This window comes from Saimiri boliviensis, chromosome 13 (assembly GCF_048565385.1).
Source record: "Saimiri boliviensis isolate mSaiBol1 chromosome 13, mSaiBol1.pri, whole genome shotgun sequence".
Classification (NCBI taxonomy): domain Eukaryota; kingdom Metazoa; phylum Chordata; class Mammalia; order Primates; family Cebidae; genus Saimiri; species Saimiri boliviensis.
Genome location: NC_133461.1, coordinates 79,212,389 through 79,236,028, shown reverse-complemented (window position 1 = coordinate 79,236,028; position 23,640 = coordinate 79,212,389). Strand labels below are relative to the sequence as shown.

The window sequence follows — 23,640 nt, the reverse complement described above, 5'->3', positions numbered from 1 at the left end:
CTTATAATTGGCTCAAAATCTCTTCTTGATTCAAAGAAGGCAAGTTAGAAAAAATAAAGTGATACATTTATCCAATATTTTCCTTTAAAGACTACCATTTATAGTTATCTGAACCACACTTCATCTGCTTTTAAATGTTTGACAGAGGTAGGGAGCCCTGCCAGTATTTGCACTTTCCTTCTCCAATTTAGACCCCAGGCGTAGATCCATTAATGCACAAATTAACGATGCTATTGGTACTATCCACCATGGAGAAAGATGCTATAATTCTTAATGGGCCTTAGAAATGCCATTGACCCAACTTATTCTTAATATTTCTTCCGACAAGTCTTAAGGCCAGTTTTATTGCTTCTCTGGTGCAGTAACCAAATCTGGGTAAAACCTAACCTCAGACATCTCTAAATAAGCAAAAGGATTTTAAAATATTGAAGCTAGAAGGAACTTCAAAAATCATCTAGGGGAAGTCCTTTTTTTTTCGAGATGTTGAATTAGAAGCTCATAAATATTAAGTGATTTGACTAATGCTGTATATTTCTTGATTTCGTGTCTAATATCAGAATACACTAATACTACTCATTCATCAGTAAATATTTGTTAAAGAAATCCCATGTGCCAAGCACTTTTGGAAAATTGATTTGAGAAGCAAAAATAAGAGATACAGTCCTTTGACTCAAGCTGCTTATACACCAGAGACCAATATATAAAGGATTGCATTTTCTTAAATATAATTATCAATAGTATACATTTCAGTAATTTAATCTGCCAGAGGATCAATGATGAAGCGGGCAGAGAGGAGAACATTGTGACACTTGGATCTCAGTAGTGACACTTGGATCTCAGTAGTGACACTTGGATCTCAGTAGTCATGCCTTCTGACCTCTAAATCACATTAAAGATGACGTGTTTTTGAAAGCAACAGTGGTTGTGGGCTTACTTGTACTCTAAATTTCTTTGGGGTGCTTGTGTTAGCAACTTGTAAATAAACACACTAGAGGGCTATCCTAATGGTGTCTTTTGTGACTCCATGACTCACTGCAAATGGAGAAAGGGAGTTGGAAATGGCTGCCTTCAAAGCCATGAAGATGTCTTTCTGACCACAGTTTCAAAGCAAAGAGTTCAAATAATGCATGGGTCCATGAAGTCCTGAGCTCAGGAATTTCTGTAGTTTGGTAAATATGGAATGGAAGGATCAGAAGTTAGAGAACTACATGTTTTTTTCAGGCCATGCAGGTTAATACATATCTATCTATCTATCTATCTATCTATCTATGAACATCAGGGAGGGAAATTAGAAACCCAGCCATGCCACCACAGAGCAAGTCTACAAATCTAGGTGCTTCCCTCTCTGAATTCTGGATTCCTCTGGTGAGTAATTGGCACCACAATGGTTCTGCGGTGCCTGGCAGATACTTCACACCTCCTAAATCAGACTAGCTGGGATCTGCCCAAGCAGGCACACTCATTCTGCACAGTGGCCTAATTGTCTGATATAAAACTGCCAGAAGGCTCTGAATGCATCTTGCCTCCTTCCCCACCCCACCAAGAAACCATAGTGCAGCAAACTTCAAGCCAAAAATATAATACTGCCCAGAAGAGGTGATAGGACAGAGCTTTAGAATGGAAAGGCAAGCTGCATTAGTCAGGAGTGGAGCTATGCAAATGCATTAGCCCAAAGGCATGGGAAGGCCCACAGTAGTACTGGTCATTCACCCACTGCGAGGAGACAAGAGCCTTGATAGTGGCTGTGGTCAACTTTCTGGGGGCACTCAGCCAAATAGCCCTAGCTCTTTGCTCCTATGCTAGAAAAGAGATGGTCCAAGGTTTCTAGAGGTTTCTTGAGCTTATAAATCATATTAGCCCAGAGATCATTTCCAACAAATCTCACATGTAAAGGAATGTTAGGATTATTGCCATGTTTAGAGCAAGAAATAGGTGTGGGGATGAAGGAATTCAGTTCTCTCTTCCCTTAAAGACTATCATGCCATGAATAGCAAAGATCTGTAGAAGCAACAGTAAATGTATATCATCGAGTATTTATTTTTTTATATGTAAAACCAGCTATGCACAGCCCTTTTAAAATCAGGGATAGATGAGTCTACAATTATACTTTCGGAATCATTAAAGGTTAACTTTGCACATCTCATGAGCATGCTTTTTAGGAGATCTAAAACACTTGATTGTGACACCGGTCTGTGTATCTCTTGGTCTGAGGAATGTTCTCTCATAGAATTATGGTCGATTTTCAGTGTGGAAAAGTCCACACATCTGAAAGTATTTGAAGGGTTTCTGCATGGTTATGGCCTTAGACTAAGATACCTGGTGCCTTGCTTTCTTTCCTTTGATATCATCTTGCCCTACGCTGTCATTTTACAAACAAAAAAGACTGAAGCTACATGGTGTGGCCTGACTTCAAAGGTGACAGAGGCAGAGCTAGAACTGTAATCCAGCCCTCCAGTCCAAAGCTTTTCATCTATGACAGTGACTCATTTCAGGTCATGATCAGATCGATAGCCACTACACATTCCACAGCATTAGCAGAAAGTTTCACAAAGAAGGAAATGAACAATACAGAACAAATGGTAATAATATTCCACCAAAAGCTTAATTTAGAATAAACATATTATAATCTTGCAGAACTTCTGTAGAATCGGCCTATGACCTAGGAAGAACAGGGAGTGGAAAAAGCAGGTTATGTGTGCATGCGTGTGCTGGGGGAAGAGGGACAGAATTGGAGGTGGGCCAAAATCATAAGAGAAGCCTTCCTCATAGATTCTGCTTTTCTCAGCTTCCCATGGAGCCTAATAGGAAGAAAGAAAGCTCGTGTCTTTGCTGTGTGTTTACTTTCCAGTGGGCTATTTTACTACTTTCCTGTTTTCCTCCCCCCTCTATTTATTCAGGTTGGGTCCATGCTTGGGAGATGAGGGTGGGAGGAAATTCAGAGCCATGTGGAGGGGCCTCGGTGACTCCCTCTGAGATTTCCACAACTCGGTTAGACACCTTCCTGTTTGCCAAGTTTCCCACCAAGGCCATTGAGTAAGGAGTTAACTACAGATCTATACATGTCCCTCAATCGTCAAGCTCCAGTGCCTGTTAGCTTTGTGCTGAGGAGAGCATAGGCCCTTTAACAAGGATGGTACAAGAAGAAAAACATTGAAAAATGTAGCCTGGAAAGAATGTTAAAATTGGTCCTTTAGTATGTCTTGACCACCGATTGAGCAAAAAGTTTTCTATTAATATATGAGCCTGCACTTACGTTTTTTCACTCATAGACTGGATGCCTCTAGCTCTCCATGATGCTCTAGTGCCTTGGTTTTATTGCATCCATGAGAAGAACTAGGTGAACTGCTTACAAGCCATGGCATGTGGAAAGGAAGTAATACACTGAGTATCTTTCATGTGGCAAACTCTGTTCTTAATACTTTACGTACGTTACCTCATCTTATTCTCATGGAAATTCCATGAGATCTTAACTCCTTTGAGGCTCAGAGTCAATGTTTAATCCACGTTTATCTGTGTGTTATGCCAATATAATGCCATCCTTCTAGCTTGAGTGACACAGCAAGAAAGTGTCATTGAGGAAAGAGTCCAGTGTCACTTTGTCCTAGAGACAAGATCTCTAGAAAGTCACTTTGATTTCTATTTATATGCATTCCTCAGCAAATAATGAGGATAATAACAACGACCAGTACCTACTTCATGGGATGGCTTTGAGAATCAAATGAAATACTTTGAATAAAATCTTCAGTGAATCATAAAACATTATGTAAATATTAATTACTAGCAGAATGGAGTTTTTGCTTCTAATTTAGGTGAAGATACAAGAGACTTATGAACTATGTATAAGTTAAGCATTTGCAAGTCTACAGAATAGAATCAAAGGCTAACTCTGTCCTGATCAGAGTGCAAATACAATGGATTCCATGTCCGGGTAGTCTAATGTTCTTTTTAGATTTAATTCTTTTAAACCATTATTTTTATTGCATTTTAGGTTTTGGGGTACATGTGAAGAACATGCAAGATTGTTGCATAGGTACACACATGGCAGTGTGGTTTGCTGTCTTCCGTCCCCTCACCTGTATCTGTCATTTCTCCCCACGCTATCTCTTCCCACCTCCCCACCCCCCCGTCCCTCCCCCATTGCCCCCCAGTGGACCCCAGTGTGTAGTGTTCCCCTCCCTGTGTCCATGTGTTTTCATTGTTCAACACCCACCTATGAGTGAGAATATACGGTGTTTGATTTTCTTCTCTTGTGTCAGTTTGGATAGGGAAAATGCGGTACATATACACCATGGAATATTACGCAGCCATCAAAAACGATGAGTTCACATCCTTTGTAGGGACATGGATGAACCTGGAAACCATCATTCTCAGCAAACTGACACAAGAGCAGAAAATTAAACTATTTTTTTATCATCCTGAAGAAATTATTTAAAATATATATATATATATAAAAACTACTGACCAGGCACAATTGGCTCATGCCTGTAATTCCAGCACTTTGGGAGTCTGAGGCAGGAAGATCACTTAAAGCCAAGAGTTTGAGATCACTCTGGGCAACATAGCAAGACCCTGCCTCTACCTGCCCCAAATTTTTTTTTAATTACCTGATCATGGTGGCATGTGCTTGTAGTCCCAACTACTCAAGAGGCCAAGGTAGGAGGATCACTTGAAGCCAGGAGTTCAAGGATGCAGTGAGCTATGATCATGACACTGCACTCCAGCCTGGGTGACAAAGAAAGACCCTGTCTCTAAGAACAAAAACAAAAAACCTGCAAAGTTATAACCTAGCTAAATACATAATTTTAAAAGTCATATAGCACTCTATTTTAAGTCACACAATGGGGAAATTCAAGGAAAGCATTGCAATGTGTCAATATTCAAGCATGAATTACATGGGAGGCACCAGTACCCAAATACCTTCTCCTCTGCATGCTGCCACCAGGAATGTACCTGCCACAAATGAACACTGATGCTGACATATTTATTGTGATTTCAAATAACATAATAGCATCACTGTTAGTGATATATTTTCTAAAATGATGAAGAACTCTTGGAGAAGTGCCATATGATGCCATCCTTCCAGCTTGAGTGACACAGCAAGAAAGTGTGATTGAGGAGAGAGTCCAGTGTCACTGCATCCTAGAGATGAGACCTCTAGCAAGTCACTTCGATCTCTATTTGTATCAATTCCTCAGCATCTGTGTGCTCTGTGCCAACATAACACCATCCTATTGTCTGGCAATTTACAGATCTGATGCTTTACTGAAAGGTTCAGGGAGTATTGAAACAGTGCAAAAATGTTTTTGAATTTATACATAATGTAGACTGATGCTTAGATTATTCCAAATATATCTTTCACCCAACTGTATGTCCAGTGAAACGGCATGGTGGCCCATGCCTGTAATCCCAGCACTTTGGGAGGACGAGGCAAGGGGATCACCTGAGGTCTGCAGTTTGAGACCAGCCTGACCAACATGGAGGAACCCCATCTCTACTGAAAGTACAAAATTAGCCGGGTGTGTTGGTTCATGCCTATAATTCCAGCACTTTGGGAGGCTGAGGCAGGAGAATCACTTGAACCCAGGAGGCGGAGGTGGCAATGAGCCAAGATTACACCATTGCACTCCAACCTGGGCAACAAGAGTGAAACTTTGTCTCAAAACAAAATATAATAAAATAAAATAGAAAATTACATTTGAAATGGGATAACTTTTTTTTAAAACTGCATTTTAGGTTGGGGGTACATGTGAAGAACATGCAACATTGTTGCATAGGTACACACATGGCAATGTAGTTTGCTGCCTTCTTCCCCATCACCAATATCTGGCATTTCTCCCCATGCTATCTCTCCCCAAATCCCCACCCCTCTGCTGTCCCTCCCCTATTTTCCCCCAACAGACCCTAGTGTGTGATGCTCCCCTCCCTGTGTCCATGTGTTCTCATTATTCAACACACACCTATGAGTGAGAACATGCAGTGTTTGATTTTCTGTTCTTGTGTCAGTTTGCTGAGAATGATGGTTTCCAGGTTCAACCATGTCCCTACAAAGGACACGAACTCATCGTTTTTGATGAGATTTTTATAACTTATATAGTGCATTTAGTAGAATCCCTCATATACACCTGTCTTTAAGCCAGTACTATACTTTTTATTATGTCTTTGTAATATAATTTGAAGTCAGGAAGTATGATGCCTTCAGCTTTGTTCTTTTTCAAGGTTTGTTATTCAGGGTCCTTTTGATTCCACAGGAATTTAGGAATATTTTTTCTATTTCTATAAAAAGTGCCATTAGGATTTTGATAGAGATTTTGTCAAATACGTAGATCACTTTGGGTAGTACGGACATTTTAACAATGTTAATTCCCCCAATCCATGTACGGAACATTTGTATCTTCCTATTTATTTGTATCTTTTTCTATTTCTTTTACAAATGTTTTGTAAGCTTCAGTTTATAAGACCTTTACCTCTTTGGGTAAGTATTTTATTCTTTTTGTTGCCATTGTAAATGGGACAGTTTTCCTGTGGAGAATAGAGAACCCTTGTATACTGCTAGTGAGAATGTAAATTAGTAAAACTGTTATGGAAAACAGCATGGAAGTTCCCCAAAAACTTAAAAATAAAGCTAACATATCCAGCAATCCTCCTTCTTGGTATCTAAAACAGTTGAAATCAGGATTGTGAAGAGTTCTCTGCACGACCATGTCCATTACAGCATTATTCACAAAACTAAGATGTGGAAATGGCCTCAATGTTTTTTAACAGATGAATGGATGAACCAAATGTGATATATGTGTGTGTGTGTGTGTGTATGTGTCTGTGTGTGTGTGTGTGTGTATATATATATATATATATATATATATAACAGAATACTATTTTAAAAAAAGAAGAAAATCCTGCTGTTTGCTACAACATGGATGAGGCTGGAAGACATTATGCTAGCTGAAACAAACAAGACACAGAAACAGGAATCCTGCATAATCTCATTTATATGTGAAATCAAAAATAGTCAAGTTTATAGAAGCAGATAGTAGGATAGTGGTTTCCAGAGCCCGGTGGAGGAAGAAATAAGGTGATACTGGCCAAAAGATACAAAGATTCAGTTATGAAAGATACAAATAATTTCTAGAGACCTAATGTACAGCATGGTGATGTTAAATAACAAAACTGTATTGTATATTAGCAGTTTGCTGAGAGGACAGATCTTAAATCTTCTCACTACACACACTCACACACATGCACATGCACATACACAATGGCAACTATGCAGAGGCAATGGATACGTTTAATTGGCATGATTGTGGTGATGATTTAATAATGTAACATTAAAACATCAAGTTGCACTTCTTAAGTCTATACATTTTTATATGTCGATGTTGTCTTAATAAAGCTGTTTAAGAATGAGACAGCCAGGTGGAAAGCTCCATGGAAGCAAGACAGAACTCCCTGGGGAAGTGGAACCTGAACTCTGCCTGAGTACACAGTTGGGAAGATGATCAATTTTGATGTCTGAGTCGCTCGGACTTTAGCAAGGGAAAAGAAGGCTGTGAGCCAGTTGCTGGGGTCACTTAGGAAAACAAGGAAGTGTTAGAAACAGTGCTATATGGAGTCCAACATCAGCAAAGCTCTTGGGTAATAATCGCAGAACAAGGGGCGGGAGAAGTACTAGAGAGAACAGAAAAGCCGATCCCACTTCCGTTCAGTTAAGGGACGGGAATAAGAAACGGATACGTTGGGGAGATTACAGGATCGGAGAAAAGGCAATGATCGCCTAATTGTAGAAGTGGAAAGAAGTACAAATAACTTTTTGACAAGATCTGTGCAGGTTTTTTAAAATATAAAGAGTCTCAAAGAATAGGCCGTACAGGTTCAAGTTAGACACACGTAAGACAAGAGGTTAAGGCTCTCTGGATAGGGAGGAAAACAAGGGTTCAGCTGCGGGGAGGGTGGAATCCGAGATTTAAGACTTTAATGACCAGGGCTCGGGAAGAAGAGGCTGGAGGAGGGACTTGCTACCAACGAGAAAAAGAGGAATGTAAACGAGGCAGACAGCAATGAAGGTAAGAATTGTTGGGGTTACATGACGACCACTGGGGGGAGCTCCAGCCCACTCCTCCCTTCGGAGCACAGGCTCCGGAGCTCTGCAGCGGAGTTCAAATTCCCAATCTCTTCTCTAGTTGTGGGACAAGCCATTTGATTGTGTTGTAGGATTAGCCACTTAATCTTTTCTGCAAATGGACGTCATGAAACGGAGATAATTACAGTTGCGAGAATTAAATGAGATACTACATGTCACGTGTGTTTGCGTCGTCAACCCAGAAGTTGTGTAGTGACAGCAGCATCAGGACCAAGACGGTGAGTGCTACTGAGCAGTGGCGCTCGGGGCCTCAGGCTTAGTTTGACAAGAGAAACTGTTAGCAGGTGTGGACTCATCCTTTGGGACAAAGCGCTCTTTGGGGGTTGTCTTTTGCTCCAACACTGCGACCCGGCCTCTGTAGTAAAAACAAGGTGAAGGTGCCATCAATTGTCTTTTCAGGAAAAGTCCACGGATACGGAGTCCAGGACCAGGAGCTCTGGCCTCCTCCCTCAGGCTTTGAATGAAATCTGCTCTTTCTCTGAGGTATGCCTCCCCCTCCCTTGCCTCTTCTCGCAGTAGAGTGGTGGGATGTTGGGACTGTGGTGAGCGTCCCAGCAACAAGGCCAGGGATGCACATCAGCCTGCTTCAGACCAGGCCTTGGGGCTTGGGAGAGCTCATGGCTCACACGTGGTGCAAGACCGCCATGGGCACAAGGCCTGGAGCTAGCGCAGTGGGCCATGAAGACAGAGCCGTGACATCAAAGGGACCGCCTACTCTAGCGGGAGGCAGGAGGAGAGAAGGAAACCCACGTCTGCTCTGTTTCGTTCCTGGAGCATCTCTCTGGGCACACGATCTCTCCGCTTTTGCAGGGCTGTCTCCACACACATTGGGTTGGGATAAGAATACGGGCTGCTGGGCACCACCAGCAAGGGCTGGACGAGCAGCAGGAGGTTTTCTTGAAGTAACTGCTTGCAGCAGTGCCCTTGTGCGGGTCCTGGGCCTCCTCATTATCATTTTATTGCATTTCTCTTCTTTGCACCCTGAGGACTTTTTCTGGAATAAACATAAGACCAGTTACTTTAGAAATAAAATGTGTTTTTCATTAAAACCCCGTTCTGGCTCCTCCAGTCCCAATAAGGCATTTCCTGCTTGAACTAATTGGGTTTCAAGTTATCAATGATACTGTTTCTCTGCAAGGAGGTAAAAATATAGGACATCCCTGTGTCCAACTAAAAGCCCTCCTACCACCCATATGAAATGAAACTTTCCTCTGGCACGCTTTAAGGAAAATGCAAGCATGAGAGGGAAAGTTGTTCACAACTTGAAGAGAAAGCCTCTCATTCTCCTTGTGGGTTGTACGTCCACATCCCTTCCACCTCCCCTCATCCAAACGATCCTCTTCCCCACTAAAGTGTCTCCCACATCCTATCAGCCAAGGAAATACACACCCAAGACTAAGAAAAACATGGTCTTTTAGGCTGCCCAAGTTGGAGGCACCCATGATTTGTCCAAGAGCAAACTTACCAGATTTCTCAACAGAGAAAACCCAAGCAGAGACCTTCCAGAGCAAGCCATTCTCTGTTGCACAACTGTCCAGCAGGAAGAGAGCCATGGTTGACGCAGACATCTACTGCATGGCACCCTGACTGCCCTTGAGCCACAGGTCTCAACTTTGGCTGCACATTACAATCACACACAAGGAACTTTTACAACTTCTGATGCAAAGGTCCCATACCAGAGACTAGGATTTAAATGGCGTGGTGTGGAACCAAGTCACTAGTACCTTTTAAAGCTCTTCAGAAGGTCCAGGTGCAGTGGCTCATGCCTGTAATCTCAACACTTTGGGAGGCCGAGACAGAAGGATTGCTTGAGCCCAGGAGTTTGAGACCAGCCTGGGCAACAGTGATGAAACCATGTTTCTATGATTTTTTTTTTTTAATTAGCTGAGCATGATAGCATGTGCCTATAGTCCCAGCTACTGCAGAGGCTGAGGTGGGGGAATCACTTGAGCCAGGAAGTTTGAGGTTGCAGTGACCCATGATTGCACCACTGCTCTCCAGCCTGGGCCACAGAGTGATGAGACACTGTCTCAAAACAAAAACAAAAACAAAAACAATAAAATTCAAATGTGCAACCTGATTTGAGAACCAGTATGGTAGCATGGTGCTGTCCAATACAGTACAACTAGCCACAGAGCCATTTATGGCTCCTTAAAGTTAAATCAGTTAAAACAAAATAAAGTTAAAAATTTAGTTCCCAAGTTGTACTGGCCACATTCAAGGTCTTAATAACTGCAGGTGACCAGTGGCTACTATGTTGAGGAATAGTGGATATAGAACATTTCCATCATCACAGTAAATTCTACCGGATGGAGATATTTTCAAACATCAAAATGTCAGCGTCAAAACTGAGTTTTTCTATTGACCCTTGAAAAGTGTTCTTTCCAAGTCCACCTGTCTCACCCTCTCCCTGAGCTACAGACCTCACAGCAGAATTCAGTTGTCTAGGAACCCTTGGCTCCCAAGAGCAGTGCCAGTAGTAAACTACAGAACAGGGGCTTTCCTCCATCACTGCAGCATGAACGATGACATTCAGTGATCCCCTGACTTGCTCTAAATCTCACCGACAGGAGCAGAGTCATGATTTAAAACCAGGCTTATTTCTGTAAAAACACAAGCTCGCTTATTCAACCCAACCACTCCTCCACGGGGACTCCTGGCCACATCAGAGCTTTGTCCTCCGAGAGAAAAGGCCCTGAGATGCACTCTGCTGACCACGGGGTTTCCACATCAGCCATTCATCTTACCTTCTGACCCCTTAACTGCTACCATCTTCAAGGTCAGCTCTGCAAGAAAACAACATGGATGCATTTTGGTAAGCTTGCCTTGTGGTAGCCAAGGATCAAAAGGAAGAACCATTTTCTACTTGGCTGGTAAGACTTGCTGGCAGGGGTACTTCTGGTCAAAACATTGCCTGGATCTTAGGAGCAAGGTGCCTTACAGGAATGTAAAGAAACGAAGCAGCTCGTGCAGTGGACAGGAGCTCAGGTAGCTTCTAAGACGGGAGCTTCCGAGGGAAAGGCCACAGGTTTCGGGCTCCTGTGGTGTTCTGTTGCTTGAAGCGAATTAGCTTATTTTGTATCATTTTAGTACCTGAGAGAAAACACCTGGGCTCTGTTTGACTGCCATTGGCTTGATTTAAACTTAAAATTGTGTGCAAGTATGAGCAAGTTTCTGTCTCCTGCTCTGTGTGTGTACGTGTGTGTATATGCACACGCACACACTAGCAGAAGGGAAAAGATTGAAGAAATGGGAGCTAAGAATATTCCTTAGCACAATAAATGTTTACATGTTAATTATTTTCACCTATGTTTTCAAAAACCATCAAAAATGGTACAAGAAGAGACGTTTAAGGAGTAGCTTTGGAGTACATTTATCCCAGTCTAGAACAAAAATAACTCAAATCATGATGGACTCAGACCACTGACTACCAGGTGTAGACTTTGCCCAGTATCTTCCATATTGTCTTATGTACCTTCTTTTTTAAAATTCATTTTTCGTACAGACGGGGTATTGCTAAGTAGTCCAGACCTATCTTGAATTCTTGGCCTCAAGCAATCCTCCCACCTGGGTCTCCCAAAGCACTGGGATGATAGGCCTAAGCGTCTGGCCTTATTTACATTCTTAAATGTATTCATAGTCACCCAGAGTCATATTCTCCTTTTACGTTGTCACCCTTCCTTGTCTAGTGAGTTGCCACAACTGTGAATCCCAGGCCAGTGGCCTGAAGACAAAGCAAATGGCTTCGAGCGTCTGGATCCTGGACAGGCCAGGTCTTCCTCTATTAAACACACAACAGTCTAACTAACCCCCAGTACATCATCTCTCAAACAATGCAGGATGGTTTTCTGTTTTCATGTCAAAATTATAATCCATATTACTATCTTATAATTTAGGACCATTTCTCAGAATAACGCTATTATGCAGTCCGTGTTTTGGTGGTCGTGATTTTATTCTCATAAAGACCCTAGTATGCAGTCCGTGTTTTGGTGGTGGTGATTTTATTCTCATAAAGACTAATGTGGCCACAAGCATGATATAAATAGATAAAAGCACTTGGTTAATTTCCTCAGTTCTACAAAAAACCAGGACACCAACAAGAACAAATTTTTGATGGAGAAACACTGACTGTATCCACTAAGGCCACAAACCAGGGTCTTTTTAAAAGCATGAATCAGAACCTAAAGCCCAGGTGGGAGGCTCCTCTTGCTATTGGTATGATCACTTGGCTCCACTTGGTCATGACCCCTCGGATCATGACTGTCAGCCAATCAGGAAGCTAGATGCAGGCTTTCTTTGGACTGAGGCCCTGGAAAAGCCAGGAAGTAGTGAGGAGGCCCACTCTGCACTTGGGGGGAGGGGGCTGCTCGCAAATCCAGCTCCCCTTTTCAGGATTGAAGTGAGAAGCAACTGCTCACTCCTTTCCACTCCCTAACAGCTTTATACCTGCTTTGTCTTGATTGCGGCTGCCTCAGACTGCTCCTTAATCCCGTAAAATGAAAGATTCTGCTACCCGTTGTAAGGCACGAACATGACCAGAGTCCAGTGCCATTTCCAACCCAGTGGGGTGCATGGGGTGCCATTCAGATGGTGCGTGCAAGTGATCAAACATGCAGATGTTTCTCCTCCCTTACTTGTAGGGATGGAGGTAGCTCAGACCAAAACTACATGAGGCATTTGGTTGAGTTTATTTGGGCTTGATTTCTGATTACTATGCCTGTTGCCCAGGGGACAGGCAAATCACACACAGATGATCTGATCTGATTTTTAAGAAGTGGTCTGATTAGTTCACTTGTTTTAACAACCCAATCAGATCGACTAGGTGGCAATGCATTGATTTTATGGCCCTGCCTGAATCAATCTGAATAAAACCATTTAGTGGCACATATAAACACAGCTGAATGCAGACAATTAGGGCGAAATCTTTCCTTTAAGCTCTTGAGGAATAGAAAATAAAACTACTTAGATAGTGTCTCTACCAAGGAGATTATGTATATAAGGCTAACACGACCCTGGTTTCCTTGGCTTCTATTCCATCCTAACTCCCTAAACAGAATTCAACTTCTTTTTCCGAGATTCATTCTGCAGACATCCCTTCTTTGCATACATTGAGCTCCCAAACCAGATATTCGTGATTGTGATAGATAAGGATGAGGACAAAAGGCATATGTGTAAACTGTCAAAAAGTTTATTTCCATGGGGATTATGAAATCCCTGACCTCTGACCCAGGGCCCAAAGACAGATTGATTTTTTTTCTGAAATAACATTGATCCAACAGAATTTATGCAAAACAGAGATTCTAAGAGATTCTTGGCCAACACTGTGTGACTAACGACTTACTCCCTCGCCTTATTAACAGTCACACTCCTTTCTAGTTGGACAAAAGAGTGATATGTGGGAGATTTTCCATGTCTTGGGCTTTTCTTTGGACTGCCCACTATGGAATGTCCAGGTCTCTGCTTCATGGCTCCTCATGCTCCTTAGACATCACTCAGATCAAAAGGCCAGTTGATTACAGTTCTCCTGGAATTAGAGTGCAGTGTGTATTGCTAACGACTCTTCTTCCCTGTCAGCTGTGCCCTCCTTACGTCTCAGTTTTCTCATCTGTAAAATGAGATGGTTGAAGTGGGTCATCTCTCAGATCCCTTCCAGCACTTGCATTGTATGATTTGATATGATTTGATTTGATTGGATTGGATTGGATTGGTTTGAGATGGAGTCTTGCTCTGTTACCCAGACCAGACTGCAGTGGCACGATCTCAGCTCAATGCACCCTCCACCCTCCACCTCCTGGGTTCCAGAGATTCTCCTGTCCCAGCCTCCCAAGTAGCTGGGACCACAGGCATGTGCCACCATGCCCAGCTAATTTTTGTAGTTTTAGTAGAGATGGGGTTTTGCCATATTGGCCAGGCTGGTCTCATACTCCTGACCTCAAGTGATCTGCCCATCTCAGCCTCCCAAACTGCTGGCCTGGGCGACCATACCAGGACCCATTGTATGATTTTAATAATACCCTATGCTGGTATTTGCACAGACATTTCCATCTCTACAGCAATTTTATATCTATAATCTGCAATGCTTCTACTCTGTTGTAGGAAAACAGATCCTTCAATCTCTTCAGAAATATTAGCCTGTCAGATCAGATCAGATCCTCAAGGACCTGTCAAACTTAATATGCTAAGTTCCTAGGGCTGCCATCATGCTGACCATTGGATTTGCAGCCTATGCTAGATTCCTTAGGCATGATAATGCCTTGTTTGTTTGAGAGTTAATGCCACCCAGCAGTGTTTGATGTAGCAAGGACCGTGGCATGAAGCAATGAGCTCTAACTATCTTGTGTTGAAAGACAGAACTTTTCTTCCTTATAGCTTAGCTTTTATCAAGACTTTAAAATGCAGCCAAGGCATTAAAGAGAGAGGAAAAGAAACTTTGGAAGGTTTTTATACATTCAAAAAAAAATCTTTCTTTCATTTCTTTTTAACCACTACGAAAATCTCTTCCAAACACACAGACCCTACAGTATCCCTATTAAATTATACAGAGCGAGTCCAGCCCTTGACTGTCAGTGGGGCCCATCAGTCCTAATTTATCGCCCCAGGAAACACAGTACAATTATGGTAATAAATAATAATAGGATTCAGTACATGACAACATGAATGATGGAGCCTCTCAGAATTCATTTACATTGCTTTGTGTTGCAATCATCATGCTTCTAATGTAATGCCAAGCAAATGAGCCCCTTTGAATATTGTGCAATCTATTGCAAGTCAACTGGCACAAAACTCACTCAATAAATCATGTTCAAACACATGCCTGTAATGACAGGTAAATCAACAATGAAGTAATTGCATTTAATGTATTGAAATACTGGACAAAAAAAAAAAGTGACCTCAAAGTGACTTTTTGTAAAAGGTATGATATAGTTGCAACAGGGAGTGAGATCCTTTCTGAGAGGCACGCCTTGCTTAGATGCGCATGCCAGAACTCATGATGATGCTGTTCCCCACGCAGACCTTGATTTACCTCTTTTCTCTGCAATAATCACAAGATCGGGATACCAGAGGCTTCGAGGGTTCACTACTTTGAATGTAATAGGCACAGGTAGAATGGAAATCAGCCTCAAGTACAGCCAGCTCATTTGTGCCTGAGCGATCACCAGTCTCTAAGTTTTTTGTAGCCAGCTCTAAAGGCAACCTGATCAGGAGGAGGAGGTCAGGAGTCAGAAGGGCTGCATTCCTGACCTAGGTCTGGGATTCACTAAATCACTGCATGACTCTAGCCAAGTCACATTCTCTCTCAGTCCTTCGTCTGTGAAATAAAGTTGCTGGACTACCGTAGCTGAAATTCATTGCAATTCTAACATTCATTGAAGCTCTGATTCTGATTCGAGGCCTTCACTTTTAAGCAGGCAGAAAAGATTTCCCCACTCTTCCTGGAGCTATGTTGTTTCTGAGCATCGAAGGCACTACCTTGGACCAGCATGCATCTCTCTTCACCAATGCTGTTGGCCAAACCAAGTGTATGTGCTTCAAATTTCTGTGAATCTTGGGCCTGCCCCTTTCTGGGCAAGCAGACAAGTCTGAAAATAGGGCCCCAGGGGCCATGTGGATGAATAACAGACAAATTAAAATGACAACCTTCCCTTCCTTCCCCATTGCATCCACCCCAGCTCCCCTCTTCCCAGGGACGACGTCAAGAAGAGATGAAGCAGAGCCTCTGCAAAGCCAAAGGCCACGTAAAGAACTTTCCTGCTCTTGTGAAAAACCCATTCTTGGCTGAAGGGCTCCCTAGGCCTCCCCACTCACCCGCCTTCCTCTCTCTGCTCAATCATCCGTCCCTGACTATTGTCAAAGTAGCTCTCATGAACCCTATAATCTTGGAAATGTGAAGACGTGGAAAATTAGGGAAGAAAGAGCATTAAGGAGTGAGAAGATCTGGCCTTAAGTCCTGGCTCTACAGTTTATTCGACACGTGATATTATGCAAATCCTTTAACTTCTCTGAGCTTCCATTGCTTCATCCATAAAGTGATAATATTACTCACTGTGTATCCAATGAGGTCGTTGTGAGGACAGGATGATATAGATGAAAAGGCTTTGCTAGTTGTAAAGCACAATACAAAAATCTCATTTTTGTCGTAATTTGGGAGAAAAGAACACTCTGACATGAGTTTACTGTGTTCTGCACTCTAACAGTGCTTTTTATCATAAAAGCAATCATCTTGTTTATTTGTCTGGGTATTTTTATTGTCTGACTCTCCTGAGAGTCAGAAGGAACTTGGAGGATTTGTTCATATTGTTTGTGTATTACCAGCACCTAGGACAATGTTAATACGCATTTATTGAATGAATGAATGAATGAATGATAGCTTTTCTTTCCTTTAGGAAATTACAACAAAACACTGAACTTCAATGTCTATCAGAAATATATTTGACACAAATCTGCCCCAACCTGTAAACACAGTCTCCTGCTTCATTTACTTTTTATGCTGAAATGGAGCTGTTTAGAAGGAGATGGCTTTGTGAGCAATGGCCTCCACTGGAAGGGTAGCAATTGGAAAGTCTTTCAAACCCACTAAGATGCTTCTGAGGCCAAAACTGGGCCGCGGTTTCCCAGGCAACAACAATCTAGAAAATGACAGCCAATACAAAGCAGGAAGGGATCTAGGTAGCTGGAAAAACTCACAAGCCTTTCCATATTAGAGAGGCGTGAGAAGTTATGGTTAATATAACCACTGAAAGCCCTTGAGTGAGAGCTAACAGGTTTCTATTCTTAGTGTCATCCATGCATAGACCCCGTCTACCTTCTTTGGGATGTCATTCTGTCACCGAACCATGAAGACTTACTCATAGAATACTCATAGATTACCCGTGCTCCTTCTCGAAGCAGGCCGGGCTGTCCTGATAGCTCCCATATGATACACCCTGATTAGCAAGGCAGAGTCAGGCAGAACAAAAGCTCCATTAACCAGGGCTGGTGGGCGGGAAGGCAAAACCAGGGGTCCTGAGAGGGGAGAGAATGAAACAGAAAAACTCTAATTTTAGAAAATTATTACCAGTTGCAGGATGATGAGAATGTTCCCTAAAGATGGGAATATCAGGAATGGAGGGACCTGGCTTTTCTACCTGACCTGTCAGACCTCCGATGGGAAATGCTGGCCATGTTGATCTTGGGTTTTTCTCAACACTGCTGGATTCAGAGTGCTCCTGGAAGCAAGACAGGTATTTGATAGCAAACTGCTACCAACTCCAAGGCCACACCCTCCACCCTCGGGATTCAAAGGTCCGTTTTAGAAAGCAGCCAAGAGCAAGCTGCCTCTAGGGCTAAGGAGGAAGAAGGTGGCACCCTGTGTCACAAGGCAGCCTCAGGCTGAAGGGATGGGTCTTCTGATAAGTCCCTTTCAATCCAACACATTATTGAAGCCAAGGGATTGTAGTCTGACTGCTTAGTATGAATGACAAATAGGTACCCCAAAACTCTCACAATTCAAAGGACCTCCCTCTCTCCCCAATTTAGTTTCCCCAAGTTGCTTTTCTTTACTCACATATCCACCATCAGCTCCCTCCCATCCCCATCATCTCATTCCTCTCGAGAACTCAGGGACAGGACATAAACTCCAGCCTTTCACCATTTGATTAAGCAGGTCCCAAGAGCCAGGGAGCTACGGCCAGGCCTGGGAAATGGTTCTGCTCAGGCAGCTTGATGAATGACGGAGGGCCAGCAGACGTCACCTCTCCCGCTGAATCCCCAGGGTGCACGCACAGCCCAGCTGGAAACAGGACATCAGAGGATTCTGAGTGAACACAAGAGCCAAGGGCAAATCCACATGGCACCCAACAGGAAGACCTTCCACTGGCTTTCTCCAGCTTCCTTTTAGAGTGGATGCTTAGTACTCATTCGTTAAAAGGACCCCTCTTCTTGGAGAACACCTAAATGAAACATGCAAACTGATGAGGACAAATTATGATTCATGATTACCTGGAAGCCCCAGGTCCTCAGGCAGGTACCTGAGGAATCTTAGTGCCTGAGAGGAATGCCTATAGATTTTAATAGGTATTTTCCATAGACAAGCATTCGATTTGGTTGTTGTTTTCTGTAAATACTCCCTTTCAACCCTACTTACAAGAAGCAATCATATATTCTGCTGAAATGGACTGAGAGTATACTTTCTATTTTTCAGCCACTCTCAAGAATTTCAGGCCGGTGGCTCATAACTGTAACCTCAAAACTTTGGGAGGCCAAAGTGGGAGGATAGCTTGAGTTCAGGAGTTTAAGACCAGCCCGGGCAACATGATGAAACCCAATCTCTACTAAAATACAAAAATTAGCTAGGTATGGTGACGTGTGCCTTTAATTTTCAGCTACTTGGGAGGCTGAGACACAAGAGTTGCTTGGACCCAGAAGGTGGAGGTTGCAGTGAGCTGAGGTCACGCTGCTGCACTCCAGTCTGGGCAACAGAGAGAGACTCTTTTAAAAGAAAGAGAGAATTTCAGCCCGGGTACCAAGAGTAAATTGAGCATGCAGATTAGAACCAGTGATAGAGGGAACTGCAGTGGTGAAGGGAAGCCCCAACGTAGACTTTGGTCCAGAATTCAAAGTGCCTTTGCTGTCTGAAATACAAACACCGAAGATATTACCTTTTCTTTCTAATTAACTTTTTAGAAGTGTTTACCTGAAACTTTGAATTTTAGGATTCCAGGCTATCCATTATGAATTATTCTCATACTTGTATTAATATGCTTTTTCTGAGCTGTTTACTACTGAGAACAATCTTTCCATACAAAACTCCCTTAGAACCTGAGAACTTAAGATCAATCTCCTGAGTGGGAGACTGGGCATATCTCCTCTCCCTTCATGATTCCTCCAGGGTCAGACAGAAAACAACCACATCTCAAACCCAGAAATAGTAAATTAGTCGAAGGGACCTCATGGGTCACGGAGTCCAAATCATCATCTTCCACATGAAACAGCTAAGGTCTAGAGAGGTTAATGGTTGATTTGGGGAGGGACAGTTGGATGTGCCAAGACTGAGGTTGGAACCAGGTTTCGTGTTCATTCCAAAATAAAGCATTTTTCCTGGTAGTTGACAGGTGAAAAGTTATAGGCCAAGACGAGTAAAAGCATGCAAACTCACTCACTCAACCAGTCAAAAAAAAGGACTGAGCTGAATGCCAGGAAGTATTACCCGCAGTGTGTTCTACAGAAGTCATCGTTTTTGAGATGCTACAACCAAAAAGAGTGATCAAATTGTGAGAGAAATATCACTGCAAACAAACCTGTTTAACTTAGCATAATCCAACATTTTCTAAAGTTCTTTAAGATTCCCAAAGATCACTCTTTCTCTCTCTTTCTCCTTCCTACCCACAGCTGCTTTGCATAAAATGCATTAACATACTATATAGAATTGGCGTTTTTCCACAGTGGACACTTGGAGAAATCCTGGTAAAGGGGAAGGAATTCTGCAAGGAAAACAGGATTATCCTCTGGTCACAGAATTTAATTATTCTACTAATCACCTGCAGACCTTCAGTCAGTCATGTAATTCCTGTGGGTCTCCATTTCCTAATCCTTTAAATGGTGGTTGTTAGGAGTGTGATGGTGGACAAGATAAACCCTACAGTCCTTCCAGTTCAAAATTTCTACAATGACCTAACGTTCAGCCTTCCCAGCAAGGTTAAGAGATTGTGCCAATCAGAAAAGGCTGAGGTTTGCCCTCTACAGACAGCTTAGGCAAGGCACTTGTTTTTGATATACTCTTCTGTTGAGATAAGGAAAGGAGGAGACCTTAAAAAGACCTTAAAAAATAGGATTCTCGAGTAGGTAACAGTCAGTTCCTCAGGGGCACTACTTTGAGCCTGGCCTTATCAAGGTAAGATGGGTTTTTGGTAAACTTATTATGTCTGCTGTGTATTCAGAAGAACTTTTTTAAAAAAATTTTTTTCATGAAGAAGTCAACAAAACATCCAGCCCTTTAATTAAACCCTCTGCCTCCTCCCCAACTTCCCAATGCTGAAATAACCCTTTCAAGCATCGCCCAGGGGAGATGTCACCTGGCTTCATAGGAAGCTCAGAAAGAGCCTCTCCTATTAAATCACATAAATCTCTGAAACTTTCCATCTTGTTTTTTTTTTTCAATAATTATTAACCTTTCTTTTTTCTTTCCTTTTTCTTTTAGGATCCACTTTGTGCTGCAAGCCAACAGCCTGGTTAAGCATCTGGGTCCCCAGCAAGCACTCTGTGCTTTTTTAAAAAACGCGCACATGTTCTGCCTCTTATTTCCTGAGCAGTCTCAACACCTGGAGTGGTCAGAGTCCAAAAAAGTCAGGCCAGGAAATTGAGTTCTTCTTGACTCCTGGCTGGGATATTGAGCCAGGGACATTATGAATGTGTTTCGTAACTAACCCTTTACAAGAGAAGACCAGGCCCCTGCCAAGGAATTCATGAGACCCTGGAGTTTGCAGAGAGGGAAGAGAAGAGAAACCTCACTGATCCATCCGACAAGGAGCTGGACAATTTGTGATTTCATCTTAAATGTTCCCTTATCTCCTACCAAGCAAAAGAAAACTAAATAACACTCTCCCTCCTACATGCACACATACATAAAAGAAGAAATTTTTTAAAAGACAGGAAAAAAAAACCTGGAAGCATTTTTGAAGGCAAAAAGCTGTTTATTGCTGCCAAAGTGCTGATTTTTTTTTTTTTTTTCTGCCTCTGGCAACTGTATGAGAATTGGAGACTTCAGCAGAGAAGAAATCCATTCACTTGTCATCGCATAAAACCTCTGTGTTCCACAGAGGAAATGGCAAAATTTCACCCTTAACTGGATTTGTAAATTCTTACAGGGGGCTGGGAGAGGGGGTGGAGGAGAGGTCAGGCTGTTCTACATCCTGGGGCGTTCGGTGACCTCACTCTGCCGTGTGAGAGACCAGCTCGTCCACAAGAGCAGCCTTAAGTCAGCAGCAGACAAAGGTAGAGGTTGAAGAGTCAGGATGGGGCAGGCACTAGTCCTTAGCCAGGCCACAAAAGAGCAATTCCAGCCTGTGCCACTGCAGGGGGTTCCACCTAAATGTCTTTCAAGTCCCTCAAGCACTGGGGATGCTTTCTTTTCCCTGGAGTATATCCCACAGCCTTTTTAATGACTGTTTGAAACAGTTGCTTGTTACTACGCTGAATGTAGCCCTGCCACATTCAGTCATTGTGCTAAGTCCAGTATTCATTTCCTCTTTCTCTTTCCTGCATGTGATTTTTCTTACTACCCATCTACTACCTATCCTACTGGATTTACCCCCATTCACAGAGTCTAAGTAAAAACAGCAGGAGAGACCCAAAGATCATCCTGTATATCCAGCCATTCTTATCAGGTCAGCTAAACCATTCTGACCCTCTAAGTGTGATGGTCCCATCTCTTTTGTCAAATTCTCTTTGTTCTGATGTTTTCCATTTTGATATAAAAGTCAGAGTGTGGTGATGGCAATATTCCTAAGAGTCCCTGTATCAAATTCTCCTGAATTTCAAAGTGCTGAGGTCAAGATCCAGAAAATTCGAAACCAGAGGAAATGAGATTGCTAGGATGCCGGGACCCTTATGATGCTCTCAGCCTTAATTAGGTGTAAGTAACATCTTGTCAGTGTTCTGCCACATATGCTAAAGCTTCCAGGGCAACTTTACTGAGTCTGACAGCTGAAATCAGAAACAAGAGAGTCAACATGTCAATGATGAGGCTGGACATGATGGATATATTAAGAGGAGTCTGGAAAATTCTGGACTTCATTACATCAACTCCACTTCTCAAAAGTTTCTGTCAAAAGAATCTCAGCTTCATCAGAAAAGTGCCTCTGGGATTTGATTACACCCAATCACAGGGCCTCCCACAGCCACCTGGACACAGGGGTTCTTCGCCAGCAAACTCATTGGAGGAGTGATTGAGGGAAGATGAGAACAAGGAAATTGCTGATTTTGGTATAATTTCTACAAATAGATCTATTGAGATTTAAAAGGTGCAATAACGTGACGTTTTTGGTAAGTTAAAAACTGCTTAAAAATTGGTTTTTAGGTTGTTTCTTTTTCCATCTTGGCCCTGGGCTATTTTCAAAATGAAAAGAATGGGATCAAGTCCTGAAAACTGAGGTGGAGTTGAAAGCAATAATAAAATTTTAAAGACGACAAAGAGGAAAGTGATAATCTCTTCAAAGTGTTAGAGGCACACTTTACTTAGGATGGCAAGTTTCTCAGAAGGAAATAATGAGGGCAAGAAAAAGGAGCTTCTGCTAAGGGGTTGGCGCATTAGCAGGTTGGCCTGAACATGACTCTTTCTTGCCCAGTCCCTGGGGAGCTGCCCTCTGGAAGGCATCTTCAGCCAAGACCCCAAGTACTGGCACATCCTGAACTGCCATTGGCATGTCACTTTAAGGACAGGAGAATGCTCGCTACCCCAGCCAGGGAGAGAGAAGATGTAGTAACCAGGGGCATAGATGGTCATGCCGATATGGCATCATGTTCCTGGAAGATTCCGTATCTGTCAATCATTAAATAAGGGGATTGAGCCCAGGCTAAAAATACAGCATCACAAGTGCCTTGCAGAGGGACTGAAGAATATCTTTTTGCTTCGCCTATTCCTTTTAAAAGTAAGACTTGTCAATCAAAAGCATGTGTTTACATTGCTGTACGATGAGGTTTTAAACCTCAGACTTGCTGCAAAGACTCATGTCTATGTATTGCAGTGAGTGGAAGGCTCACAAGGAGGGAGACTCTCCATGGATTCAACAGAAGGGAGCATCTAGCTTTATAATGGGCCTTTCTATATCACCGTTTTGGCTAGTGGTCCGTATGAATTTGTTGTGATATTAGGCAGAGGCTCTGTGGCCTGGCAATGTTGACATTGCTTCAGAAGTTTAAACAAATGTTGCGTGAGTTTGAAGAAATGAAGAAATGTCAATGAAATGGTTTGGAAACAACAGTGGGATGGGAAAAGCAGTTGTACATTACCTAGTAAGGAAATCATGCCTTTCTAATATTTTTCCCCACAAGAAAATTTCCTCCATTAACAAGTTATGGATCATTTTTCTTTCTTTTCCCTTTCTCAGTAGTGTAAATGCTAATTGTTTCCCACTTTGACTCATACTGAATTGGATTGAAAACATCTTTCCCAAATCACTCCGCAGGCAATGAATCCTAAGTCCAGGCGGTTAAACGGCTCTTCTGTGAACCCAGCAGGTGTGTAACAGGCTATCTCTAAGTGACTTGTCCTGTGTTTCTTCCCTCTTAGAATTCCAAGAAAGGAGTCAGGGACACATGAAAGCTCAGAGGTTCTCAGTCCTGGTCCAGTACAAAAGAAATTTTTTCCACTAAAGAAAGCACAAGGCTCTGTGTCCACAAGGACCTAGATTTCAATTTCTCAGCGATTAATGCTGCAGACCAAGATTAGGCCGATTAAAATCTCTAGTACTCCTCTAATGTGTCCTCTACCACATCACATGGCCAAGCATAATAATTCACTTAAAACAACA

The 23,640-nt window shown here is 42.5% G+C and overlaps 2 long non-coding RNA genes across 2 annotated transcripts in view; one reads left to right on the top strand and one right to left on the bottom strand.

Annotated features, from left to right (window-relative positions):
- Nucleotides 1-7,985: 7,985 nt before the first annotated feature.
- Nucleotides 7,986-21,783, top strand: LOC141580947 (uncharacterized). Its single transcript, XR_012513373.1, has 3 exons — nt 7,986-8,057; nt 8,534-8,617; nt 20,310-21,783. It is a non-coding gene; the product is annotated as an uncharacterized LOC141580947 (long non-coding RNA).
- Nucleotides 8,004-23,640, bottom strand: part of LOC104652898 (uncharacterized) — a 31,751-nt gene continuing 16,114 nt past the window's right edge. The window contains exons 2-3 of the long non-coding RNA XR_746183.3: nt 8,885-9,128; nt 8,004-8,489 (exon numbers count right to left, since the gene is read on the bottom strand). This is a non-coding gene — a long non-coding RNA (uncharacterized LOC104652898). The remainder of the gene's footprint in view (nt 8,490-8,884; nt 9,129-23,640) is intronic.